Source organism: Ooceraea biroi, chromosome 10 (genome assembly GCF_003672135.1).
Source record: "Ooceraea biroi isolate clonal line C1 chromosome 10, Obir_v5.4, whole genome shotgun sequence".
In the NCBI taxonomy this organism is placed as follows: Eukaryota; Metazoa; Arthropoda; class Insecta; order Hymenoptera; family Formicidae; genus Ooceraea; species Ooceraea biroi.
Genome location: NC_039515.1, coordinates 4049082 through 4062921, shown reverse-complemented (window position 1 = coordinate 4062921; position 13840 = coordinate 4049082). Strand labels below are relative to the sequence as shown.

At 44.2% G+C, this 13840-nt stretch overlaps 1 protein-coding gene across 1 annotated transcript in view; it reads left to right on the top strand.

Moving 5' to 3' along the window:
- Positions 1-5307: 5307 nt before the first annotated feature.
- LOC105278257 (receptor-type guanylate cyclase Gyc76C) overlaps positions 5308-13840 on the top strand; it is a 70184-nt gene continuing 61651 nt past the window's right edge. The window contains exon 1 of the mRNA XM_011337222.3: positions 5308-6084. The gene's annotated coding sequence lies outside the window, so the exon portion shown is untranslated. The remainder of the gene's footprint in view (positions 6085-13840) is intronic.

Sequence of the window (13840 nt, the reverse complement as noted above, 5' to 3'; positions counted from 1 at the left end):
ACTCACAGAAAAAAAGATAAGATAGCAGCTGTTAGCAGCCAATCGGCGCTTCTGCACGCCGCAGTCTACGTCACTGTTGCTAACTGTGCTTGTGTGTGCACACGGTATTATTGTAGTAAATTGACATTACTTTTTGACAATCGCTATTGCGGGCTGTCGGTTGTCGAATTAAAGGCAGATCGATGTCGTTTGCCGCTCCCTCGATTATAATATATCTCTTCGCGATACTGACGCAATAGAAAAGAAGCTAGAAAAGTTTCAAAAAATCCGAAAAATTTATATGACGATGAATCAAATAGCGATAGGAGGATCAAATAAGAAATCAAATGAGTGAAATTAATCGTAGTTGGAGTCTGCGTTCTTCAGAATATCACGCACGTGGATGAACTCCAGAGATTACTTCCTGACCATGAAGAGCCCGACTAGAAATTTATCCAGTGGTCCTGATCAGGTTGACCTTATTTTATTATCAGGTCCTGATAAGGTAAATTCATCAGGACCTGATCAGTCATGTAACGCAGCACAATAGTTAGGTCCTTATCTGGATATCCTCATCAGGTTTATATCGGGTTGAATTATTAAATCCTTACTACCCAGACAGCACCAAGTCGTCTAAAGGATTACTAAAACTTGATATTTTCGGTGAGTGTAAGAGTCCTTAGAACGTATACTACTAGTATACGTTCTAAGTAAGAGTCCAAAAGAAGAGAAGAAAAGAGTATCGGATCGGTTTTCCAGATGGTTATTTGTAAGGTGCTAACCAAATGTTTCTTGCGAGAACGTCACGCCTGACCTGGCCATCTATCGGTCGCTTGGTGAATCAGAGGCGGAAAACACACACTTGTGTTGATTTTTGTCTCTTATTGTTCCATAATCGAATACATTGAAATGTATATGATATAAAAATAATTAATACTCGCAAATTAAGTAGAAATTACTATTCTTTCTGCATTAAGTATATAACGTACATTATAATATGATAAACTACGTATGGTCTGATGTAAGACCAGATGTGGGAAACCTTTACCTCTAAATTTAAAAAAATATCAGGATGAAGGAATAAGATCCTTAGTAGGTACTAATAATGTAAACCTCAACAAAATTTGTACTTTGAAATATCAGGCATAACGTAAGAAGGTCCTAATATGCTCCTTATTATTTTAACCCTAAAAAGGTCATACATATTTGAACCTGATGAGGATATTCTTAGGTATACCTTATTCAGGATTACCTTACGCCAACCACGTCAGGTCTTTATAACATATTAGGTAAACCTGACAACATTTCTAGTCGGGAGGGATCAGCAGATTACCAGAAACTTGATTTTTAAATTAATGTCGGTACGATTTCGCAACATCCGATGAGACCGCGCGTTTCGCATTCGCAGATTTTTTGAACTTGATACTCGATGAGTTCTTGCGTTTTCAATTGCCTTCCTCGAATTGCGGGGTAAATTTAGCCGCGATCATGCGGAGCTGTTATATTGAAATGACTACTTTCTGTGAAACGTGACGCTTCTCATTATCGCCTCTCATTATTTACCCGCGCTGTTTCGCGACCACGTGCAGTCGTGACGTGTATATGTGTGTGTGCCGCAAATCATCGATCAGGAATCGAAACAGGACTTAAATTTTTCATCTAGCCGGTTTCTCTCCGACTACATATACCTGCAATATCACAGCTCCGCTAAGAATAGAACAATCATGAGCCCGAAATAGCAAACGACGTAACCGACAAAAATATTTATGGTAATCGAAAGCATATTTATAGTCCGAAGCTTGAAAATGCGAGTCATTATTAAAGCTAGGATTAAAAATCCACCAAGCTTCATTTGCACATTGCTCGCGAGATATGAAAATGTTCTCTGGCATTTGTCGCGTTACATATTTCCAATTCGCAGTTGTCGAACGCGTTGCAATCACTATCCAACGTGAAGTGAAATGTTTCGCCTGAAATTCTCCGATGTAACTCCGGATCGTTTCTGGTTTTAGCGAACGGTCACGTGGCTCGCGTAATCATCGGCAACCTTCTTCTACATAACAACGTCGTGTCATTAAAGCGGTAAAGCCGCGCTTACGACTGTCAATCGCGTTTATCGTACGTGCCCGGGAAGCAAAGTGTCTCCGCGCTCTCTCGGCGGAACTGAGCAAATAACGTTAGGCCGCTTAACTTCGGCTCGTAAAACAAGATTACATTCAGCAGACTATGGATTTGCAAACAATTAGAGTGTAAATGAGCGTTCGAATTGCCGGCTCATCGTGCTCATCGCCGAATATGTCGCACGATTTGCGAGCAGTCGCGCGCGTGTAGCGGCGAGGAGCCTACCAGCGTATGACGATTCAGCTGGAAATGTCGCAATTCAGATGCACGCTTTCGAGCAAAATCAGCAACATTACCGCGTGATCACACGTCGTAATTTTCCATATGTCCTGCGTTTTTTGATCATATTCCTCGATATCAACTTTTTAATCAGTACAGTATGGCGTGTACAGTTACACTCTTAACGCGAATGCAAGTAAGACGACTTTATAATTCCACTTGTTTTGTTTCTTAAAAAAATTTCTATTTTGAGAAACGTTGGATACATTTTATACATGTAATTGCAGGAAATGAGTAAATTTATAAAAATTTGTTTGTATCATTATCATTATTTGTAACCGGTTTGCAATATAATCTATATTTACATAATATATAAAATTATATTGCTTTCGACTGATAAATAATTATTTTCATTAATTAATTATTATCACGAAATATTCAAAATTATTTGTTATCCAATAATTACGCGTAATCATTTATTTACCGCACTTATTTTAAACCAGACATTTATTGACATGTTTGTTATTAAATTGTGCTTAATGTTACTCGTTGATGAAAATGATTTCTATTTTAATCGATCTTATCAAAGTTCATCACGAGCTCAACTGATCTACTACGAATATAAAGTCTCCCTTATCAAAAACAAGGTTTTCCTTTGCAATTGTCGAGACTGAATGGAAATAAATACAAACTGCAAAAATGTATATATCCCAGTTCTTTTTGCTATTGCTCGGTCGCACATGAAGGAGCACGGTCATTTTAGCACGCTTATCATGGTAATATTACGTCGACGCAGCAGCCGAGACACGATTTCCATTTATCGAATCGAACATTATGGAACTATACGAGAACGCGCAGCGGCGGACACGTTGCGAACAGCATTTTTCGTCTTTGCTTTACTGCATCGTGTAATATTTATTAACGGGCGCCTTCGCGAGATACGCGCGGACACGTGTAGAACGGGCGGGAAGTACGGGCAGAACAGGCAAAAAATTGGCGCGTCGCAGAAAAAAGTACTGAAAAGCGCGAGGATGGTGATAACCGCGGCGCGAGGCGCGATAAGCGCGCAGTTTTAGCTCTCTAAAAATATCCACGATATGACCGCGCAAGAACGTTGTGATGAAACGCTCTATGTACCGCGTGTGTCGTCACAAGAAACCGCGGCGCGTGCGATATAAATTTATTCGTTATTTGAACGGTATTTCGATATTCGTGGAGCCGATATCACGAAATCGCGAATTTCATCGCAACTTTGAGCCGGCCTGACGTTTCTATCTCTAGCAATTTCACGCGAATCTTTCGATTAAAAGATTAAATATTTACGTGAGCCTCTCTTTTGTTCTCCAAGGAGCCGCGCAAAGTTTACCGTAAATAATACAAGGAATTGCGGCCCGATTGATCTGGATGCAGATCCGTCGCGCAGATAAACGCGCGAATCGAACGTGACAATCATCGGAATTTGCAAGTATTATCGCGCGCATACACGGTAAATGATTACTTTGTCCGTTAAAAAAAAGCGACGGCCTTGAACGCAATCTATTGCGTTAATGCGCAGGTGAAGGCCGCCGAATTCCGCGGGTCTTACGCGCGATCTCCCTTGCTGGCTTACGTGTCCAAATTCACGCGACTTCGCGCGAGCGATTAGTCGCGCGAATTTAATTGACCCATGCGATGACCCGCCGAGCTCTCCGCTCGTGCCGCGTTAGGCTAAATTAAGATCGAGCGTGATCTTAGACAGATTCGAAAAGAGATCGCGCGACGAGAATTGCTTAGAATGTTAAATTAAAACTTTAAATGTTCTCTTGGGACTCTTCTTTGTATCCCGATCTTCAGATACAACAAATCATTTTTGGTAAGTGTTGAAAATTGTTCGAGAAGTTCGAGCTTGATGTGTTTCATGCGCAATGTCACATCGTAGTTAGTCTTCTCTCTACCAATGATGAAATTTTCCGGAATTACACGTGAAATCATATTTCACGGTAATTGATGATTATCTCGTCTGATCGCTTGTAAACTAGATCCGAGAATGTCGCGTTACTGGTTCAATAAAATGCATCTACGATGTTTTCCGTGTAACTTACCATATTTCGTTGTCACGCGAAAGAACTGACCCGCCTAAACTTACCTCAGACTTGAATGGAGCAGCTCACAGTGGAACCTTATTAATCTTCATGTTCTAATCAGAGTTAAGAGTTATCATGTGTCTCTTGTGACAGAGAGAGTATATTGTATGAAGTGGGAAAAATTTTCACACTTCGGGTAAAAATGACATTATCAAATAGAACATAAGTGCGATATTTGTCTTATCTATATGTTATATCTATTTATAAATATACCTTGTAAGAGAGACGTAGGTAATATGACAGAGTCTAACAAATTGTTCTCCCAACGCATGTACGTCGTTATTACTGACCGTAAGTTTGCGAGCTTGGTAGCCGTGCGAAACTGCGTTCGTATTCATTCCGCGCTTGCAAAGCGCTAGATAAGCCCGAAAAAGAAAGAAATTACAACTCGAAAAGTATAGTATAGAATATAGCCTTGACATCGTATCGACATTCACGATTACGTAAAACCATAAGTATCTCGGGGTATCGATTTATAAATAAGCGAATCAGTTTTTCCTGTTTCGCTCGAAATAGCTCATAATGGCGCGGACGAGTTTTTGCCGCAACGCGTCCCACGTTACGTTTGTTTTCTGTCATTGTAATTCTGAACGTATCGTCATCATTAAGACCGGTATTGGCGCGTGAAATCCGCCTGGCGATCGGCCGCAACCTTCGCGAGCGTCGGGACGAGTGCACGTCGCACGTTCAAGTGAAGAGAAACGCGATCAATCGTAATCGATCCACGACCGACACCGGATCGCGATCATTTCCTGAACGCGCCGCGCTCGACGATCGCGGCCGATCCGGGCACGTCGCGGTGGCGCCCTCTGCGCAGCAAGTGCCGGCACTAGGCCCCACCGAGATCATGTGTTCGCTCAGTGTGTCGCGGCCCTTGCCTACGTACGGTTGTACGCGCGAGAGTGGCGAGCGAGTGCGAGCGATCCTTCGCGGCTAAGTCTCCTGAGCCCCTTGCCAGTTCGAATCGAGTACGAAGAGGAGAGAAGCTCTTGCGGTTGCGGCGGCACGGCGGCCACGCGGCTAGCTCACCCGTGAGTGATCGGCGCCCTCGACGCGATCGACTCGCGATCAACTTCGCGCTCCGTCGTTCTCTCCCGCGAATCACGAAACGCGACACGGCGCGCGCGCTCGCGAGTGTCCCGCGCGAGCGTGAAGCGAGATTCGCCGCGCGGCCCCGCGCATTCTTCCTTCGTCCTTTTCCCACTCGTTCAATCTCGCTCTCTTCCCCTTCCTTCCTCCCTCCCTTTTTCCCTTCGAGCGACAGTGGTGCGTCTATGTCGCGCTAGCACAGGCGTCCTTCCGCGTTCTCTCTCGCGCGCATTCGCGCGAGCGAGCGAGCGAGCGCGCCCTCGGACGACGGACCGAGTGGAGTGATCTCGTTCTTCCGTCCGCCGTCGGAATCCCGTCCCGTGGTGTACCCCGCGGATTATCACGCCAGTAAATACGCCACGCGAGTATCGTCGTCGCGAAGGGGGAGACGATATCGAGGCGGCGACCCCACCAGAGTGAAGTTCCTCGACTCTGCTATCCAGCCGTCCGAGAATTCTCTCATCACGGGGATGCTAAGGTAGTCTTCCCCCCCTCTCTGCCAACCATCCGCGCGGGACTGGATTACCATGCTCGACACGGCCACGAGACGCAGGTAAGAGAATGCCGTGCGAAAATTCCTCTTACCGTCGCCCCCTTGTACTCTCTTTCTCTTTCTCTCTCTTCTCGGCCGTACATACGCGCGCGCGCGCGCGGATCTCGTACTACGCCGTCTCTCTCTCTCTCTCTCGCCGGTGGCTCGCACTCGCGCGCGAGTCGACGCGATTGGACCGACGCCAGTCCTCTGCCGACGCGGAAATTCCGCCAGCGAATATTTCCCGCGAGACGCGTTTTCCGAGGGCCGAGTCGAGCGAGTGTCGCGCGACGACGATTCGGCGGATACTCGCCGAAAAAGCCCGATTACGCGTTACTGCGGCGGATCTCCGGACTCCGGCGGCCAGAAGCTCCCCGCCGAGCGGTCGAAACGCTCGGCGATAGCGGTTTTTCGACCCGCTTCGTCGACTCGAGTGAATGATAAACAAACCGTTCCTAGTTCGGTATCGGGCGCTCGCGAGCGTACTCGGCTTATCTTATCGTCGAGAGTCGTTATTAAAGTTATGGAGGAACGGAAGATAAACACCGAAATCTTCCGAGGGTGTGCGGGGTCGCTGTGTATTGGTACCACACATTCAGCGCCTCTACTTTTGAAGCGGACTCTCGTGCGTCGGACGCGATCATGAACCGACTTCATTAAGGTCAGCGTGGAAACTGCATTTGTTTATTACGCGCTCATATTTGTTTGCATAACATTAGCGAGGTCTTGTATACCGAGAAAGCGAAAGATGATGAGAAGTGCTGAGTACGTGCGTGAGAATTCCCGTGTTGATGGAATGCACGCGATTCCGAAGCGGGAATGCTTGAAAGTTTGCTCCGTTCTACAAATATTCGTACGGGGGGAGTGAGGACTTCTGTGAATTTTAAGATTGAACAACACCGCGTCGTGCGCCGTGCGTGCGGAAAAACCAAGTGGATCGCTGGACAGATCAAACATGTCAGCGAGCAAACCGACAACACCGGTATTATTAGAAAAAACAAGAGAAAAAAAGAACACTAGAAACTGTGTTGACACGAGAGAATAGAAATTACGTAACGTAGTAACTCGAAATATCTGTTGTGTGGCTCTGCTTTTTCCTCGGTATCGCGTTTACGTTCTGGCTGTTTGAATATCGAGGAACGACGAATGAAGGAAACCTGATTGAGTAAAATGTGCGATTTATGTAGATAATGATATTCCGCTGGCAGCAGCAGTTCAAAGTTTGCGCAAATATCCCGCGAAATCGCAGGAAGGAACCCTCCCGTTGTTGCACGGAATGTTTAGAATAATCATTTAAGACTTACAATTAGAAAGAACGTGATACTCATAAGCGAGTACGAAAAAGACGTTTGATCAATATACGTGGGTCGTTTGATCCTTAGAAAATATGATGGCACTAGTATCAAACTGACATAATAGTGGTGTGTGTGTGTGTGTTTATTATATATTTATTTATAATATATATATATTTTTTCTAAGGACTTTTCTCTTTTTCTCTGTCAAACGATCCTCTTAAATCACAAAATTGATCAGAAAAGAAGCGACTCTTTCGATTCACAATGCAGGCCCGTTTGCTTGCACCTGTCGCGGCGTGTAATCAAAGGATTATCTTATCATATCTTTGCTTTGATCTTCATAAGAGGCGTTCCAAGAGCGTCCTCCCATTCCCACGCTCGCGCTCTTATCTCCGGCGCGAATCGCGCGCTCAAAAAAATCGCTCGAAGATCTGTCTGAAATTTCTGTCTAATAATAACGAGCAATGAGTACACGTCGATGGAGCGAGATAAGGCAATCCATTGTTTACGCGGCATTCATGCAGTGAACGAAGCTAGCAAGTCACTTTCCTCGCCGAAATAAAAAAATTCCTTTGACGTTGATAAGATCAATTCTTAGATTCACGCTGATCAAGCACTATTTGCTCAGTTTTCCTATAGTTTTTGCGCCGCGAGCTTTTAAATTTCTGATTTCTTTTTTGCCTGTACCGTTAACCGGTATTCAGGTATCAGGTAATTCGATCTAATGATCTTCCTGCATAGTAAGCTCGATTGAGAGTTTTATGTTGCACGCCGGAGGTGCTATTGTAATACTCGAACAGGACGGGAACCGTCTAATCGCATGCGCGATGCTCAGGCTTACGGGGAACAATCCGGGCCATTTATTTCAGTCGCAAAAATCACATATTGGAAACACGGTCAACGATCCATCGATATATTGTTCCTGTGACTAATGCTGCGACGATAGTTTCATGAAATTCAGACGCGTTGAAATTTCTACTTGCATGCCTTTATACATTTTATACACATTGACACGTATACGTGTAAATTTTATACATATATATATTTTTTCCCGTGATGCTGACATCCTCATTGATTTTCGTGAAAAATTCGATTTTTCCTGAAACCACGTGATTGCAGCCGACAATACGTCATACGTCAATTCTGTGTTTTTCTGTGTCGATTTTTCACATAAGCGGGATGGCAGAAACCACGAGAAACTTCAACATTTGCGACGATCGACGCGGATCGTCGCCGGCGAAACGGCCGCTCACAAATTCCTCCGTGTACCTGCAAATTATACATTCCGGCACGCGGTAATGGATACCAAAAAAAAGAGGTCGAATCAAAGCAGCGGCGGCGGAGGAAGACAAGAGAACAAACGCGCTCGAAAACAAACTCATTAATACGCACCGCGCGATAAACCGGCGCGTATTGTCTCGTCATTATTTACCGCCCGGCTGCGATTATAAACGCGCATCTGTTTATTATTCTCGCCTCTACTTTACCGTCTTCGTCATTCACGCGGTGTAAACGCGTTGTTTTGCTTCACGATGTATGCCGACATTGATTCCGTTAATATTCGGATGTCCGCTCGACCTCTCGGTAAAACTCCTCGCAGTTCTTAACGTAGTAAATAATCTGAATGGAATCAACTACGTCAAGTTTGTGCGCAAAAAGACGGCACGTGTCGTAAAACCTGCGTTTTTCTCGACCGTCCGCAACCCGGTTTGTTAATAATTTCCGATGAAAATTCCGGAGAGAGCCGAAGAACGCCAGTCGAGGAAATCAATTTCGCGCTCGCGACACGGATCAAAGGTTGTCCCGATAAATTTCCTCGGCCTCGGTCAGACAATAGCTTTCTCTTGTACACTATTTTTAAAGGCCGCTCCGGGAGGGAAGCCAACAGACGGATGGACGGAATGGCAGAAAGTTGTTTAACCAGCCTCAATCCGACGACGATTGTCGATTTTCAGCGCGCGGCAAACAGACGTCTCGTATTCGCGCGTGCTTATTTGCGACGACGCAACGGTCAGCTCTCTTGTCAGCGACTTTGGCTGCGAACTGTGACAGTTGTGAACAACGACATATATAAATAGACCAAGCATTCCCTCAAAAACGTGAAAGCGGAAGTTAGCAGCGAGACTGAGTGAGAGAGCTGCTTTGCGTCTACTGCTCTCTCACTTCGATGTACGCGAAGAGTGAGAGAGCAGTAGACGCAAAGCAGCTTTCTCTCTCAATCTCGCTGCCAACTTCCGGTTAGGATCTACTGTAGAGAGAATGCTTGGTCTATTTATACATGTCGTTGGTTGTGAATAACATCGTTTAACGGAGTTCACACTTTCGCGAAACCCGTGTGTGCCATGCACAATTTTACGCAATCCTGTTGCTCTAGTCGAAACATTTTACGTTGCGCCGAGCGCAGCGCGTTACTTCGAGAGGCTCGCAGGTGCACATCTGAAAATATGAGAACTAGATGATCGTAAATCGCACGATCCGCGGATCTTGACACGCCTGACACGTGTCTGCGTCGCTCGTATCAGATTGAGTCGTCGTTTAACAAGATTCTCGATGATGGAAAGACAATTTTCTTCCATTTCCGCAACAGTAAAGGAAGCTACAAACAGACTCTATGCAAAAATGCGGAAAATGTAACGCGTCGCGAGCAGACCAGCACACGTACTCCCGTGTTTTTTCAGGAACTCAGGAACTAATCGCAGCAATAGATCACACCAATATGGATAACACATAGCGAGTGGATAATTGCAACAACGAGCAGCTTGGTATCGCTAATATTCGAGAGCCATCAACTTGGATTTGGCCGCAAACTATTTTCGTGAGACGTTATCCTCGTCGTCGCGACGACTTTGATCGCTGTCGCCCTGATAAGAATAGTTTAATCCTGGGCTGGTGTCGTATGGCGTCGGCGCAACGTCACGGCCATTGACAGCAATCGTTGAAAGACACTTGGGCTTAAGTAGTACAGCAAACACACTACGCGGTAACGCGCCGGCACGGTGTGCACTTGCAGCCTTGATTTTCTCCGAGGAAAAAAAATGAACGGACGATTATCTGTTTATGCATATTCAATTGGACGCGCAGCCATGTGCACGGCGTAAATACGCGAGGAACTTTTCCGCATCCACAGAAAAGATTTCTGGACTTAATGCTATTACTCTTTAATCTATCATAAAATAAGATCGCTATAGCGACAATCATATTTATTATTGAAAAGAAGCATATTTTAATCTTGAATAGAAAATTCGAAAATCTAGATTCAAATAATCTTGGCGCTATCTCATTAATTTTCTCAGAAGGATTTAGATACAAATTTGTAGCAAGTTCAAAATATTCTTGATTTAAGAATATTGTGAGATCTAAAAGACATCTTATTCTATTCTTGTAAGAGAATTTGTAGACTTTGCACAAAACGGCCAATATTTATGTGTTGCAATCGAAAATCGGGAAAGTGTTTCTGTTATTTACAATGAATAAGTGCAATACTTTACAAGAAATATTAAAAGATATGGAAATGTAAGTAAGTATATACAAATACTTGAGAAATAAGATTCGAGATAAGACATTTCCATATCTTTTAATATTTCTTGTAGAGTATTGCACTTATTCATTGTAAATAACAGAAACACAGAAATACACAGAAACACTTTCCCGATTTTCGATTGCAACACATAAATATTGGCCGTTTTATCCGAATAAAGGACGCAGAAGCGCCGAGTCGACGAGCGACTGTGAGAAAATGATGCGTCGACATGGACAAAGCCTACTATAAAGTGGCGCTAATATCAAATTATTCTACATACAAGAATATATAAGCATAAATTTGTATATGTTACTCTTGTCTCAAGACAGTAAGACAATCTTATTTAATTCGAGAGAGAAGAATAGAAATTACTGATTTAAATTAAAAATTGTTTTATTTTCATATTTTTTATACTTGTAATACGATTAAATTAGTCAAGAATATTTTTCGTCTTGTTATCAGAAATCCTTTCTGAGGGTGCGTGCGTCGCATCCCCAAGCTGTAATTGTTTGGATCGTAACGAGTTATGCAAGTTACAAGAGTGAGATTTCGTTGCATCGCGTATAATTGAATGCTTCAGCAATGTAATCGGCGGTTTGTCAAAGCGGAATCGAAAACGATCGCGCGCGGCCGGCGATCACTCTCTCCGAACGTGACGCGCGAGGAAGAAAGGGCGGGAAAAAAAACGTGCTTTCTAATTAATCAATCAAGTGGTTAACGGCCATAATTAGCCGCATGCGTTGGCTTGAATGCTGAAATTACTCCGTTAACCTGTGTGTTATTCTCATCCAGCGACCGACGGGACCCGCCACAGCTGCGCTCATTCCAAGCCGAAGCTTATCCGCGCAAATTGAATCCTCCGGATGCGCTTTGCTCTCGGTTAATACAAATTTCAACCGGAATAAATCATGCATGCCCGGTGCCATCATGAGCGTAATCGCGAGCAGTGCTTCTCAATCCGTCGATAACATTATGTGCCGTGATAAGGCGACAGCCTGTACAACATTTGGAACTGACAAAAAGTGTAACTTGCACTTAACTGTAACTTTGTGAAATTTCTTCAGTCGATTTCTTGTGACACGGTTAGAAACATTAACATGAATTTTTGTTCAATCACGAGTTCTGGTTCTCAAAGATAAAATTATACTTCCATTTTTCCGGAACGACCAGATATCGCAAGTGCAACCGCAAACGGTCGTCCATAATTTCTCCTAGTTTCTCGACATAACAAAGATTGGTACAGAGGAAACGAGAGAGATACGGGTATCGTGAGTTTTTACTTTGATTGGAGCACGTCGAAGCCGTACGTTCGACGCATTGAAATTACACAAGTGCGACCGCAAACAAATTGTTAATAACGTGATTCGTCAATATTAGAGAAATTTGGCATATCGCGGCGGCCGATTATCAGAAATTCCGTGTGAAACGCGAATAAATCGCGAGCTGCCTGTAATATTACGGGCGTGAACTCGGAAACAGTGTTCCCGAAGCTGTCGATAACTGACGTGACGTAGAAACGTTTTTGACGTACGTTACGCATTCACATGTGCGTTGTCCACTACGAATCGCAACCTCAACCTCAACCGGAATAAATCACGCGTGATTACAATATTGCGAGCATGAACGCGGGCGATGAGGGTTCTCAGTCTGCTAACGATGTCTGCGTCGCTGTTTATCGCGCGGCGATCGTAGAGAGCGCAAAGACGAGAAAACGCGCGCATGAAAATTCGGAGAGGCGCTGTTGCGCGATATTCGATGTCGGAAAGATATTCCAGTCGAAGGAATTCGATCGAGGTGTTTTTTTGATTAAATATGCACGCGCGTGGGAATGCTCGGGCCGTCACTCGCGGGGCGCCGGCTTTGAAAACGAAATTTATTCCTCAAACGTAGCGCGCGTACGCGGAATGAAATATTTCTTCATTCCTCGGCAAAGCGCGCGGGAAGGTCCGGCTAAAGTGTATCAATTGTGAAATACGCGGCGTATTCGTGTTCGACGGAAAAGGGAGGAAGAAGGGAGAGAAATGCCAAAATTTTTTCATTATCAATGTGTATAGTGTGGGTTATGCAAGCCTGCCGCCGTTTAATATTCGCGCGTGACGCCGTTTCCACGATATTTGCGCGATGTCACGAGCGTGCAAAATGTTCTTTTTTTCTTTCTTCTTTTTTCCGAGTTAATTTGCATCTGACTACTTTTCCAGCATTTGCATCCGTCATTCGCGCACGTGTTACTGAAACGGCAAAATGGAACAAATGGAATGGCAGAAGGGTAAACGGCGGTTCGCTAATTCGCCACACACTTGAAGTGCACGAAAAACACGAGAAAATGATAGAATCAGTAGATTTCAATTGTTACGATTCTCTTTATTTGTTGATTGTTGCGTTCGAATGATTTCACGCGTCTCGCCGAAATCTCGAAAATATTGAGAATCATATTTATATCGTCGGTTGCTTCACGTAATATTGCATTCTATTATAATACGTTATAGTGTTATCTGCGAAACAATGTTTCGGCTCACTCTCATTTCGCGATTATCTCGTACGATTATTTGGAGGCTCAAAGTCGCCGCCGCCGCGTAATCGTAAGGGCAGTTGTTGAGTAATAACTGACGAGTTAATATGCCATATAAGCAAGCATTAAGTAACGAGTGCCACTCACACGTGCGCGACGATGCACTTACCGTGCGCGTGATTGCGAATACGGTTGTCTCGGCTGATCATGATGCTCCTTTCATTCAGGCCGCGATTAAGGAGCTGCAGATGTGTTTAACTCTTTCCGTCTCTCCGCAAACCGAGGCATGCTTGGCGAGATGTATCCGTACTTTTTGCCAAAGATTCCAAACATGCTTTTTGCGGTACGTTCGATACAAATATTTTTATGCAAATTGCGTGAAATATGGATTACGAAGGTATTTTTAATCGGTTTGTAAATTATTTTTGTTGAGTGATAAAAAATGCCGTAATG